The sequence below is a fragment of the Pinus tabuliformis genome, chromosome 4_2 (assembly GCF_031772625.1).
Source record: "Pinus tabuliformis cultivar Carrire ecotype Pingquan chromosome 4_2, CPIR1, whole genome shotgun sequence".
Lineage (NCBI taxonomy): Eukaryota > Viridiplantae > Streptophyta > Pinopsida > Pinales > Pinaceae > Pinus > Pinus tabuliformis.
The window spans coordinates 1,162,401,930-1,162,416,618 of NC_142304.1; the positions used below are offsets into that span (position 1 = coordinate 1,162,401,930).

The window sequence follows — 14,689 nt, forward strand, 5'->3', positions numbered from 1 at the left end:
GGGTTTCTTTATCTGTAGTTGCGTATATACGCGATTTTTATTAACTGAAGTAGTGTATATGATCTGAAGTTGAAAAAGGAAATATTTGACTTGATAATACTGATTCACCCCCCCTCTCAGTATTATTTCCAACATATTTGTCATCGACTATCCTTTTGATAGAAGCATTACCTATAAATATGGTTTCTAAGTTCTAACATGTGATTCCCTCCAGACGCGTGGGTCTATTGAAGATTAAGGATTTTCTTTTTAGGTGATTACTTACATTTCTAGTTAGTACATTTCTTTAGTCGAAATTCATCGTTTAGGGTTTGATTATAAACCCTAATTGTTCTCTGCTATCACCTGCTTTCCCTATACAGGTGAGACCCGATTCTCATTTTTTCTGGGTTGAATTTGTGAAGGAAGAACAACTACATCGTCTAGTTTCATTACACTTTCTTTTATTCTTGTTTCCAGGTGCTTCAACCTTTACCAGATAGGATTGAGTTAAAACTTGCATTCTCTTGTCTCCGGGGTGGAATAAAAATTCTACCCTACTTAGGGTTTGAATAAATTAATATCACTATCGTTGTAAATCATTTAATGTATATAGTGAGATATAATGGTACCCAATACCATTAATTTGAGGGTTTGACTGTATTCAATGAACTATTAACAGTTTGGTGCCAATGTTAAAATTGGTAGCTATTATGTCGTGAATAGAGTAAGTGTTTGATAAATCCTTGTTTTGGCCAGTGGTATTTAAAGACCATTAACTAGCTCAGTGTCATTACTACTATTTGGATGTTTTTATTGTGGATGGTTATTTTGTTTGATAGAACTGTAATACAATTTATATTACTCTCTAGTTGTGTTGTGGTCGTTCCCCTATTTTTATATATTTTTTATTCATAATTACTTTTAGTTTCACCCATACACTATGATTATGGGTTTAATTATCATTCTAAACTTGTAGCTACATCATGTCTTTTCTCATATATAGATGAGGAGGTTTATCACCTCAAGTTGAGGATTTGTCCTTCAAATCACTTCTCAACTCCTGAAAAGAATAAAGAAATAAAATAAAATGTACAACTTCACGACTTAATCAATATCCCCTTCCTCCATGTCACCATTACCATCAACACAATCTGCAATGGTTTCTTCCTCCTCCTCATCCAATTTCTTCAAAGTCAATCCAAGTTGTTCCAAAGGATTTCCACCCTACAATGGAAAGGCTTTCATTACATCCTCAGATTGAACAGGGTTGGTCTCATCACCAAAACTTGGCATGTGTTCAGCAGGAGGATATCTCAACCTCTCAAGAACCTCAAGAATCTAATTGTTCTCATTGATTTCCACAGTCTTCTCCATCTTCCGACAAAACGTTCATAAAGTTGGTTAAACAAAAATTCAATTTTGCTTATTGAAGTTAACTATTACGTGTTGTAGGCGAGAAGTACCTAACCAAACAAAAAGAGAAATATTCACTTTTTCCAATTCCAAGCAAGCAGCTTCCCATTCCATCTCCCTTTTTCGTTTTGCTTCAGCTGTGGCTTTTTCTTCAGCTTTCATACTAACCGCTTTGCAACCTTTGCTTCAGCTTGAATTCTTTCTTTTTCTGATTAAAGAGAGTATGGAAATGTCAAATAAATTCCTAATGTTGGAAGCTAACCATGAAACACGAATAAACAACTCCTCTATTCACCAACCTTCTCGTTGCCACTTTTCCAATTGTTCCCTCTCACGCCGTAATTTTTCTGGATCTCCTTTATTACCCTTAATAATCAAAAGTTACAACTGTCACCAATCTGCATAACAAACACCAAATTCCAACTTCCTTACTCGAAGACTTTAATGAATAAAATACCTGATTAAATGTCTTTTCTTGGGCTTTCAAAATTGTTTAAGAAAAACGACTTCTCAACAAGGCAACCCGAATTTGCTTTTCTGGGGAGACCTGTCTCTCAGGTGGAGCACTCTCCCCTAACAATGTATCATGCTAAAAAGGTGAGGGCCAAATCATAACATGGAAAATGTAAAATACCACTACATGGTATTTATGATCCTAGATAGGCACTTGAATAACCTTCTTGGAAACAATTGTCTATCTCTTTGAGGCAATTGGAAACAAGTTTTTGTAGCTCCCATAAAGAATCATCATCAAAAGCATAAATATCAACTTGTATTTCCTCCTCATTATAACTTAGACCAGTGTGCTTCCTTAAGAATGCAATTATGGGTGCCAGCATGTCATCTCGTATTTGTTCAAGATCTTGGCTAAGCTTCTTCTTTTCATTAAATGACATCGGGTTCTTGCATTTTTCAACCTTCGGTTTCTGTTAACTTGGTGCATCTGAGAGAGGAGTAGAATTTGGAGTTTGTACCTTTGGTTTATTTCTTGTTTCTGTAATTTTTTTACTACATTGTTGCTTCTTGGTTGGAATAAGCTAAACATCGTGAGTTAATTTTCTATAAACTTCTTCTCCAACCAACTTCTGCTCAATAATTTTCCATTTTCCCTCAAAGAATTGACTCATATCAACTGTCATATAATGAACATCATTTTCAGGAGGATTATATTTCATTTCATTAGCAAAAGTCAATCTTACATCTTCAGCAAATTCCATTGGGGTGGAATAGTCCTCGTTATCCAACCTACATTGTATAGTGCCCAAATCCATAGGTTTAGTGATAATCTAAAAATAGTCAGGGATGTTTAATTTAACTGGATCAATAGGCTCATTGAATACCCAAGAAAGTGTATGTGTCTTGAGCTTCTTCAGAGTATCAACACATTGGGTCATGTACTCAACAACTGTTTTTCTTTGGACAAGATCCATTTTCTGCTTCATGTCTTTCAATTCAAATCTTCCAAGAAGGTCATGCTTAACACCTATAACTTGGGAATAATGCTTACATTAGCAAATAGGTAGGATTGGGTTGTTGGTTATTGGAGTTTCGTTGAGATACTTTCTCAACAATATTCTCCTTGTTTGGAATTTGTTGGATCTCATGAGCACTATTGATGTGCCTTGTAATTTGGCTTTGAATAAAACATACGAATAGTTTTGAGAGTATTTTTTCTCTTATATCTGCTCCTCAAATTTTTATGTTGGTATCAGAGCTTATATGAGCCCAATTCCCTTAAGGGAAGGCCCAAGAATATTCTAAAGTCATAAATTTATGAGAATCCTTATGAGAGTTTGTGAGATTTCGCATGTGTTGTTTTGTTTCTATGGTCGTTGTCAACGATTACTAGAGTGCATTTGTTGCTACTGTAGATACAGATTATTTTGTTGCTGCAAATATCGCATTCCAGAACGATACGTATTTTCTAATTCGGAACTACATGTTTGGAAATGGTAAATAGTTATACAACCATTGTGCCATGTGTTCACTGATGTCATGCTAATCTATAAAAACCAATAGGATTTGTGATGTCACATAAATGTACATGGCATTCCATTGGGAATCAAATCGATCTTGCTATTTGTAGTGTTATGCACAATGTTTTCCCCAATTGCACACTCGAAGATGAATATGATGAAGACGATGAGCTCTATCACTGTGGATATAATTCAAATAATTTATCTACAATTGTCCCCTAATTTGTCAAAGAAGTCATTTCCTGTAAAGAAGGAATCATTGGCATATTGTGAACCTATTGTGTTATCTTGGAGCATCTCTTCTTGATATTTTTCGGTGATGGGAGATAATTGATCAAGAAGATGTGAATTTTTCCATTTCCTGCGAAGATATTTTGAGAAGAATTCCAACGGAGTCAGCCTCTTGATGTCAACGATCTTCAAAAGGAACCATAACTTCTACCCTTGGGAAGGAATGCATATTTGTGGGATTGGTGCTCAGAGCAATAACCACTTAAGAAAGCATTTTTACAGTTGATGTTGCTACTTCACCTCTTTCCCCTTTATGGTTTGTAACATAAGAAAGAGTCCCCAACATAAAATATATGGTGTTTATTAAGAAAAATTGTATTTAATTTTTTGCAAGAACACAATGAAAGGGAGGATATTGCACTAAACATTTATAAAATTGAAGTTCTCCTACACAAATTTTTCATAACTCACATGTTTCAAGAAATAATTTTCATACTTAGCTAGTGGTGATGTGAGTATCCATATCATCCTAGCCATCTCAACGTTGGTTCAAAATTCCAAAAAATCTTATCATTACAAGAGGCCACAATCATCCAAGTTGCATTATCAAGGACACTTGAGGTGTTTCTCAAAACCTAGATATGCTTATGAATTCAATAACAAAGGTGGAGAGTTAGCCCTTTAACCATCCCGTTGTTGAAAATGCAACAAAAAAATACTAATTTAATTTTTTCCTTGAATTAAATTAGGAATAAAATTGTAATTCCACATCTCATGACAACTTGTATTAGTTTTTTTTTTTTTGGTCAAGTAAGAGTGGAGCCTTCTATTAACCACAAGAAAAATTACATATATTACATGTCTTTACAAGTGTAAAGACCAACAAGGGCTAACCCAATGAAGATTAACCCGAAACAACCTGAAACAAACCTGAAACCTTATACCTAAATCTTACATCTAAACCTCCGCCCATTATCCAACCTGATGGTGTTTCGATAAGACCCCCATTGATCCAATAGTCGTTAAATAAATCGCTTCGGAGATATGTGCAACCTTTACTAGCTTTACAGAGCCAACATGGTAAATAAACTGTCAAAGTATAAAACTTCGGGGTTCTTGGAATTAACCTCCTCCCATGTTGAAACCCGATATCCTTTCGATCCAAATCCTGTAAGATCCGACGGTCATGAACACTATCACCTCAGCAACATGTGCCCCTTTTACCTGGTTCACGGATCTGATAAGGATTATGAGCCATTAGTTTATAAATGTTTGGGTTCGGTCTGAGACTTAACCTTCGATTACTTTTAGAACCCGATATCCATATGATTAGGTCCCTATTGATCTGACGGTCCTCCAAGATATCGGATCAGAAACTTGCATGGTCTTTACCCTCTTTACGGACCCGATGAAGATTATGAACCGCTAATTAAAAAATCTTCGAGTCTGCTTAAATAGTTAACATTTGATCACTTTCCCACCCGATAGCCATTCAATGGCGAAGGCTATCAAGATCTGTGGTCGGTGACCTGCTAAGAAGCCTGTTGTTTACCAAGTGCCCCTCCCTTGTAGAAAGCTCTGTTTTACGCATTTTTGAGGGATCAACGGTTAAGAAAGCCTTTCGCTTCCACTTACTCCTGCTTCCACTAGTCTTCTTTCTTGTTCATTCCTAATAGTCTGGAAGTTCTCCATGTCTTTGGCCGCCTGTCTTTGACAATCCTCACGCAATTTTCCCAAGGGTGTCAAATCCCAAGCATACCTGCTATAACTTTCTTTGCATAACACTCCTTCATTCGCCAGACGATCAGCTAGCATATTGGCTTTTCTTCGCACATGAACAAAGCTAACTGTTCTCAGGGTTTGTAGGTGGGTATGAATGCGCTGAAAGACCTGCAAAAGCCGCCAATGTTTTGAAACTTTTCCCGGTGCTTTTCCATTACATATCTTCTTGGCTGCATTAATAATCAATTCAAAGTCTGCTTCAATGATGGCATTATGTAAATTTGACTCGATCAGTATTTCCAGGCATTGCTCTAAGGCCATGAGCTCCGCCATGTTATTAGTGGTAGTCCCCAAATGACTGTGAAAGATATCCTTAATGCACCCCTACTCATCTCTGATGACCCCTCCAAAACCAGCCATCCCTGGGTTACCTTTAGAGGCTCCATCTATATTGAATTTCAAGAAACCATGAGGAGGAGGTTGCCAGAAGTCTTTACCAGCATTTATCTGGCTCACACCCTTGTTTATGCTCTGGGGAACTAGCGAATGGAGACCCAACTGTAGCAGTATACGAGCATCCTGGGGCAGAGTAGGGTCCTCAGGAGGTCTCCCTAAAAGGGCTCCAACAGTGTCTTTGAGCTGTCTTAATATTTGTGCAATAATGTTCTGGGTTGAGCCAGTTTTATTCTTGAAAATCCTGCCATTGTGTTCTTTCCAGACATCCCAAATTAAGAAGCCTGGAACCAGATTCCAAGTTTTGTTGATGATTTCATTGCCTAAGAAGTCTTTTCTCTAATTCTTCAAAGTGTTGGTAATATTAAGTCTGTCCCTGTCAGTCTGCTTGAAGATTGAGGCCACCCAATCCCACAAGGTAGAGGTGAAAGGGCAGAGGTTGAGTAAGTGTTCCATCGTCTCCTCTTGTGAACCACATAGATGGCATTTGGATGGGCCAACAAAACCCCTTTTCAGAAGATTTTCCCAAGTTAGAATTTTCTTTTGTTGAACCAACCACATAAACAGCTTTATTTTCATCCAATGTTGGTGTTGCCAAAGGTCCTTCCATACCTTATCAGGGTTTTGATAATCAAACCCTAGGGTTATTCATTTAGCTTCTTTGAGGTTAAATTTACCTTCTATGTTTCTTCCCCATCTCAGTTGGTCAGACGAGGATGATACCAAAATCTTCCTCTGTTCCAAGTCCCGAGCAAGAGAGCCAGCCTGAGCTTTCAAAGGGCTCTCTTCATTGTAGCCCAGATCCTTCCATATTCTCCATTTACCATTGTTCCTTGCCTGATCCCAGAAGTCACTTACCATGCATAAGCCTTTGTTGTTAGTGTCATTCTTGAGAGCGGTTAGTTCTTCCCTAAACAAGTTTGGTTCCTACTACCAGTTGTCCTCCCAGAATCTTGCCAGGTTCCCAGCTTAGATCTCCCAGAAGCTGTGTTGCTAGACAATGGCTCTGTTTTCCCAAGAAAGATTCCAAATGTGGGAGCCCTTGATAAGCCCAGACATTTGGATATGATCCCTCTCCTGCCAATTATTTACATATTTTTGTTTCCAAAGCTTGGCCCAAGGGGTTTCCAATTCCTTAAGCCACCTCCACCAAAGTTTTGCACCTGAAACTCTGCTGAGGGTTTCAGGGTCATGGGCCTTAGGTTTGCAGATCTTGTCCCAAGCTACCAAAGCCCATTTCTTTTTCTCTTCCCCTTTGCCCCAAAGAAAATCTCTTCGAATATTCCTGATCTGTTGCATAACTCCTATAGGAGCAAGAAGAGCTGACATCATAAAAATGGGTATGGCTTGCAGGACAGCCTTTGTAAGCACAAGGAGCCCTGCCAAATTCAAAGATCTGCATGTCCATTTCCTGATCCTATCCTGAAGTCTCTTAATTACCGGCTCCCACACTCCCCTACTTAGAGGTTTGTTTGTAAGAGGGATTCCAATGTACTTAGAAGGTAACTGATCCCTTTGAAACCCTAGAATTCTTGTGAGGTTTCTCTGAATAGCAATGTCAGTGTTAAAAAAGAAAACTTTTGATTTGTCAAGGCTTACCTATGTACCAGCGGCTATAGAAAAGTTGTTCAAGATTTCTTTAAAAGCTTTGGATTCCTTGACCGTGGGAATGCCCTGTAGCATAGTATCATCCACAAATTGTTGGTGAGTTGAAGCAGCTCCATCTATGGTAAGTTTCAGTCCCTGGATTCTTCCTTCAGCACTTGCACTTTTTATCGCTCTGCCTAGCCCTTCCATCATGAGCACAAAGAGGAAGGGGGAGAGCGGATCTCCTTGTCTGAGACCCCTAGAAGGCATAAAGGTTCTTGAGGGCAAGCCATTAAGCAAGATTGAAAAACTAGCCGTGGATACCAGGGCCATAACCCATCTAATCCAGTTGTGGTCGAAACCATAAGCTCTCAGCACTGCCCTGATGTAAGACTAGCTTAGCTTGTCATAAGCTTTTGCTAGGTCAAGCTGTATGATCATACCAGCTTGCTTATTGCTCTTAAGAGAGTGTACCACCTCATGAGCTTGTATGATGTTATTGAGAATCTGTCTTCCTTCCACATAACCAGTTTGCTCCTCTAAGACAAGAGCTAGAAGAAGGGGCTTGAGTCTGTTAGTGATCACTTTGGAAATAATCTTGTACACCACATTACATAAAGCTCTGGGTCTGAATATGTCCGGTGTCATATATTTTTCTTGATTTGGAATCAAAGCTATGAAAGAGGCATTGAGAGCCTTCAAAACCGTTTTGGATCTTCTAGAATCTTCCACTACATCAAGGATGTCTTGTTTGACTATTTTCTAGCATGCTTTGAAGAAGTCCACATTGAATTCATTCGGGCCAGGACCTTTCCCATTTTGCATCTCATTGATAACTTCATTGACCTCATCTTCAGACATTGGCCTGTTGAGATTGTGATTGTCTTCCCTTGTTACAAGCTTGGGAATGTACTTTGTGAAATTGTTAATGAATCGTGACCTGTATAAGAGAGGCTCCTTTGCAATGCTAAGGTACTGTTGTACTAGGACAGATTCCATTTATTTGTGGGAGACAAGCTCTTTCCCTTGAAAATCTCTAAGTTTTGAAATTTTTTTATGTGACCTATGATCCAAAGTTGATTTATGAAAAAACTTTGTGTTTCTTTCCCCTTCTCTAATCCACCGCACTGTTGATTTTTGCCTCCAGAATATCTCCTCTTTGATGCACCTATCTTCCCATTCCTTCTAAAGAGAATCAGCTTGAGTTTTCCTTTCCTCGGTAAAACCATCTGTGATTATGATTTGATTAATCCCCTGGAGTTTCTATTCAACTTCTCTTTTGGCTTTAAAAATATTACCAAACTCTTTCTTGTTCCAATATTTGAGTCTGGATTTGATGTGTTTAAGTCTTTGTTGTAGCATGAACATTTTAGTGCCTTGAATGGGAAAATATTCCATCCACCATTTGTCAATATTGTTGGTGAAGTCAGGGTGAGAGAGCCAGACATTTTCAAACCTAAAAGGTTTGTTCCTCAGTGTACCCATAAAAGTGGCTTCAAGCTGGACAGGCCAGTGGTCCGAGCCTCCAAAGGGAAGGATTAGAGCTGACATGTCAAGGCCTGTGAGAAGGAGGTCCTCTGAGATTATGAATCTATCTAGTTTAGAGGCAACTTGAGAAGCCCCTCCTCTCTTGTTGTTTTAGGTGAAAGTGCCATTTATTGTTTCAGCATCCACTAGTCTCATTTTATTTATGAAGATCTGGAAGGCGATGGAGTCTTTGCCTAGTGTTCTGGTGCCACCTTCTTTCTCTGTAAGAGATTTGATCGTATTGAAATCACCAGCCAAAATCCAGGGCATATTAGGATATCTCTCTCTCAGCTCCTCAAGGGAGGTGAGAAGCTTGAGTTTTTCTTCTAATTTTTGAGGACCATAGACATTTGTAATCAAGTAAGTCTCCCTATCACCCAAAGGTTGAATCACCAGCGATAGATAGTTCTTGGATGCTTCAGCATCCAGAATTCCAAGTTTCTAGGATCCCAAAGCATAAGAATCCCTCCTGCCGAGTTATCTGCCTTAACCTCTAAATATTCATACTTGCTTAACCATTTGCTATGTATTTCTCTGATCTTGTCCATCGAACACTTAGTTTCCTGAATAAAAACCATATATTGTTTTTCTTCTTTTATTCTACTACTAAGATTTCTTTGTTTCCTTTTACTTCCTAGGCCCCTAATGTTCCAGGTTGTAAGCTTCATTAAGAAAGGTTTTTAAAGGAGTAGCTGGTGAGATCTCTCATCTTACCTGAGTTAATCATGAGTTTTCCACATTCGGTCAGCAACTCATTCTGTCTTTTTCTTCCTCTTTTCCTACCCAGATTCTTGGAAGAGTGCCCCGATGTTTCCTCCATTGTTTTCATCCCTCTATTCTCCTGGTTGTCATGGTTTCTTTTGACTCTAGAGCCCTTCGATTGGGATCTCCAGAGAATGAGCTGTTGTACCCTGTCAAGCTCCTCCTTTGGCAGGGAGTCAACCCCTTTGGCAATACCCTGCTCCAGAAACTTTTCTAGATCTAAGTTCTCCCTCTCAAGAATCTCCTGCAGTTCATGGTCCTCTGTTCCCGCCTCACTTGGGGTCATCTCATGGTCCCTACTAAGCTCCACAATGCTCGGTAGATCATCCTTTTGTTGGTTGTTCTCTGGTATATCCTCCATGCTAGCATCCCTATCCTTCTCATTGGTATTAGTCTTCGATTCCTGGTTTGCCTCGTTGTTTCCAACTTCTTCTTCTAAGATTTTGAAACTATTGTGGCTCAGTTGCCCATCCTCGTTGATTTTCTTTTGGTACCGCTTTCCTCCTTTCCCTTTGCCCCCCACCTTAGTGAAACCCTCGGGATCTTTTCTTGTGGTGGTTTTTGTGTTGCTCTCCAGTTTGTTTGATGGGCAGTCTCTGTATAGGTGCCCGTGTTCATGGCACTTACGGCACCTGAATGGGACCTATTCATAGCCCACCACCTGCACCCATTCTTCATCATACACTTCTAAAATGATATCGTCCAGAATTGCCCCAGATAAGTCCATTTCCACACAAATCCGGGCGAATGAAGTGTATTTACCTCTTAGAGTCATTTCTGATGTTTTTATAAAATGCCATAGTTTATTGCCGATAACCTTTAGAGACTCTGACAACCAATACTCTAAAGGAAGGGAGTATAGTCTTATCCATACCGGTACTGAAGTGAACGTTTTTCGTTTTGGGACAAAATTCATCACCCATGGTCACATGTAAAGGCCTGCAGTAGCATAAAAATAGGGTCCTCCCTCGAACACTGTCTTTATCTTCTAAGCTTGTGAACACCACCGTAAAGAAGCCCTTGGATCCAAGGTGAAGGTTTATTTCCCCCTTTGGTTTCCAGTGGTTCCTTATCCATGCGTGTAAGGCCTTCTCTGTCGGCCAAATCCCCATAAATTTGCATATAACTGCGTGTTCCGCCATGTGTTCTCTGTGCACCTGTAGCGTTGGGTCACTTAAAACGACCTGAGGAATAATGGTCGACTTGGGTTTACAGACCCCTGTCGCACTCATAGGTGCAGCTTTCTGACTGCTACCCTCTTTCCTCTTCTCCCTGCTATCTTCCTCATGATTTTCTTTCTGTCCGTGAGGTTTGATATTTCCTGTGTTAATATCCTCAGTTATCACCTCTGGTGGTTTCTTGAAGCGATGCAGACTAGTTCCCTTGCTTCTGTTCGTGGCTATTTGACTGTAGGAGGGAGCAGAACTCCCTCCTCCACGACCCGCCATGGTTACCAGCGCCAAACCCTAACTCAAACCCTAGTTCAAATTGCAGATCCACCAGTCGTCCCTCTTTGCCTTACCAACCCCCAAAGAATGGGGATAATCAATACAATAAAAAAAAATTGACAAACTGTATTAGTTAACTAAGTTGGCTCAGTTAATTCAAGTTGAGGGTCTAACTTGAGTCATGTAGAGTGTCTCCAACTTTATAGGAGTCCTGGTTGAGTTTATTTTGAGTTGTAATTAATTAATTCAATTTAATTGAGTTAAAGTCAGTTAAACTAGTTCCAACTATTGGAGGAACTAGTGGGAGGTCTAGCAGTGTGGTGCTGACCACAATTATCAACCAGTTAACTGATGATTCACTCATAAATAACTCATGAATCTCAAATCTGAGAGATACCTAGTTTAGATGGAGTTCAGGAACAATGTACTATCAGTTGTATAATCATCTGAATTGTACAGGTTGTGCATGCAGTCAGAGGAAGGCCTATGATGATTGTGCAATTCCAATTGAGGAATTTCCCTAATTAATAAGGGGCTAATTCCCAAGGAAATAGGGACTTGGGCAAGTAGAAAATTGGTCAAGTATTGGCCTAGTCTTGTCTAGGAAGCAATGAGACAAATATAAATAGTGCAAAGGTTTCTCGGGCTTGAGAAAACATTGTAATCTTCTCATATTTTCTGAATAGTGCAATATACAGATAGTAGGGGTTTTTAGCTATGGCTTTCCTGTAACACCCCCTCCCAGGTATACCCAAAGTAACCATGACAACCAGGGTAAACATGAAACGAGATGATACTATGATGGGATTCAAACTCTTATCTGTCCTTAAGGAAGTGGAATCGACGAAACATCACACACAATCATCCAACACCATCAACAAACCCCTTGTGAAACAAGTCAGCCACTCAAATATCATGTCCCTGAGTTTAATTGTTGTTTGAGCAACTTAGGGCAGAGTAATGCACCCTAGCAACAACCCAGGTGAGTTATAATGCTTCCCAACCTTCAGCCAACAATGTTAGTCCCTAGGGTAACGCTTTATGGGCCAACAATCCCAGAAATTGAGCCATTTTTCTAGCCCAGACTTCCCAGCCTCTGCCCAGAACTTGTTGGAACCTTCAAGAATCATTAAAAACATGATAAAAATGCTAATGAATCAAACTCAACCTCAGGATTAGGCCTGAGCATCCCCAACTGGGACTGACATTCTGTCAAACACTTGGCATCAATACAACCTACAGGTCTAGGATACAAGACAAAGCATAAATGACTGAAATAACTTATGAAACATAACCAAAAGGATCACCTCCTTCTCTAATGAACTATTATATCATCAATGAGGTCTTGCATCCATTCATTTAACAGTTACAAGTAAATACATAAAATAACCATGACATGAACCAGTCATTTAACCATGCTTATAACCAGCATAAAACCATGTAAATATCAGAGATAAGATAGCTTTTTAATCCACATATACACAAGTAATATAGTTACCGATCAAACGGGAGCTCAAAACGGGTACTCGAGCCCAAAAAAAACATGAAAAAACACCTTGAAATCGAAAAGTGTTGATGCCGGAATAAATTTATTTATTTATTTATTTTTATTTTTTTATTTTTTAGAGTAAATTTTCAATATTTTTTAAAAATAATAGTAAAAAACAATAAAAGTCATTTTGTTTGGTGCAAAAAAACATCTTGAAATCGAAAAGTGTTTTTTTCAGAGTAAATTTTCAATATTTTTTAAAAATAACAGTAAAAAACAATAAAAGTCGTTTTGTTTGGTGCAAAAAACATCTTGAAATCGAAAAGTGTTGATGCTGGAATTATTTTTTTTTAGGTACATTTTCAACACTTTTTAGTAATGATGTTAAAAACAAAATATCGTGACTGTGAAATTTTTTTAATTTCCAATGATTTTCAAGCATGACATCAACGATAAAATATCACGTCCTTGAAAACCCTTAAAATTCCAACGATTTTTAAGCATAACATTAAATTTAAAATATCACTTCTTTGAAAAACCTTAAAATTCCAACAATTTTCAAGCATGGTGCTAAGAAAAAATATTTTTAATTGTTTTCAACGATAACATTAAAGATAAAATATCACGACTTAGAAAAACATTAAAAATATTGACAAATTTTCAACCATGAAATTAAAACCAAAGGTTATGACTATAAAACAATTTTATATTTTCAAAATATTTTAAGCATGACATTATGGAAAAAAATTATGACTAAAAGAACTTTAAAAATGAACAGCTGAATGAAAGAGTTATTGTACCAAGAGTAATTTTTTTTAAAAGCTAAATGTTTAGCGATTTTGAAATCTTAGCCTAACACAACTTGATACATTGCGAAAAAAAAATTAAAAATCAACTATCAAATTGATACACGTTGTAGGTGAGCTCAACCCATTGTAAGGAAAACTTAAAGACCGACCATGAAATTAACACATTGTGGGGCAGACTCGATTCATTATAACGAAAAATTTAAAATCAACTATCAAATTGCACATAATGGGATCGGGTTGCTAGACAAGCATCGGCACATACCCTACAAAAGAAAATAATATGTGTGTGTGTATGTGAAAGACACATAAGAAAACAAAAATTCAAATATTGAAAAAAAAATAAAAAAATTAAAGTAATAAAACATCAAAAACATGACAAAAAAATAAAATATAAAAAATATATAGAAATTCAAAAATTCAAATATTGAAAAAAAAAATAAAAAATAAAAAATAATAACAAGTAATAAAACATAACAAAAAAAAATCAAATATAAAAAATATATAATAATGACATAAAAAAAACTATAAAATGTAAAAAAAATTAACCATTCCATGTAAAATTTAAAAAATAATAATAAATAAATAAATCTCGGGCGACCCCAAGGCCCAACTGGCTAGGGGTGGCAAGGGGACAATTCATGACAAAAAAATAAATTAAATTTCATTGAATATAAAAAACAAAAAAACAAAAAACCATAAAAATGTAACAAAAAAAAAACAAAAAACAAAAAACAAAATTAACTTGAAAAAATAAAAAATTTAAATAAATAAATAAAACAAAAAAATTAAAAAAGACCAGTTTTTAAGTTACAAAAAATAACAACAACAACATTTATTAAAAAAAAAAAAAAAAACAGTTAAAAAAATAAATTAAAAATTAAAAAGTTCTAATTTTTTTCATTATATTTTAAATTTAAAATTTAAAAAATAAATAAATAAAATAAAGAATATTTAAATTGAAAACTTAAAATAAAAAATAGTTAAATTGACCCACAAAAAAAAACCTTAAATTTAAATTTAAATTTAAAAATTAAAAATAAACAATTAAAAATTAAAAAAATAAATAAATATAAAACAATTAAAAAAATAATACAAAAAAATAATCAAAAAAAAAAGCAACATAAAAACAATTACAAATTTCATAACGCAGCTCCCCTCCCCTCTCGCCTCCCTCACCCACCTCTGCTCCCTCTCCCTCGCCTCCCCTCCCCCATGCGGCATCCACTGCAACCCACTCCCATAACCCCGCCCCTCTCGCCTCCCAAACCCACCTCCGCTCCCCCTTCCTCC

The 14,689-nt window shown here is 37.2% G+C and overlaps 1 pseudogene; it reads right to left on the reverse strand.

Annotated features, from left to right (window-relative positions):
• Positions 1-1,086: 1,086 nt before the first annotated feature.
• On the reverse strand, positions 1,087-11,101 carry LOC149173798 (transcription factor GTE8-like; annotated as a pseudogene).
• Between the last annotated feature and the right edge of the window lie 3,588 nt (positions 11,102-14,689).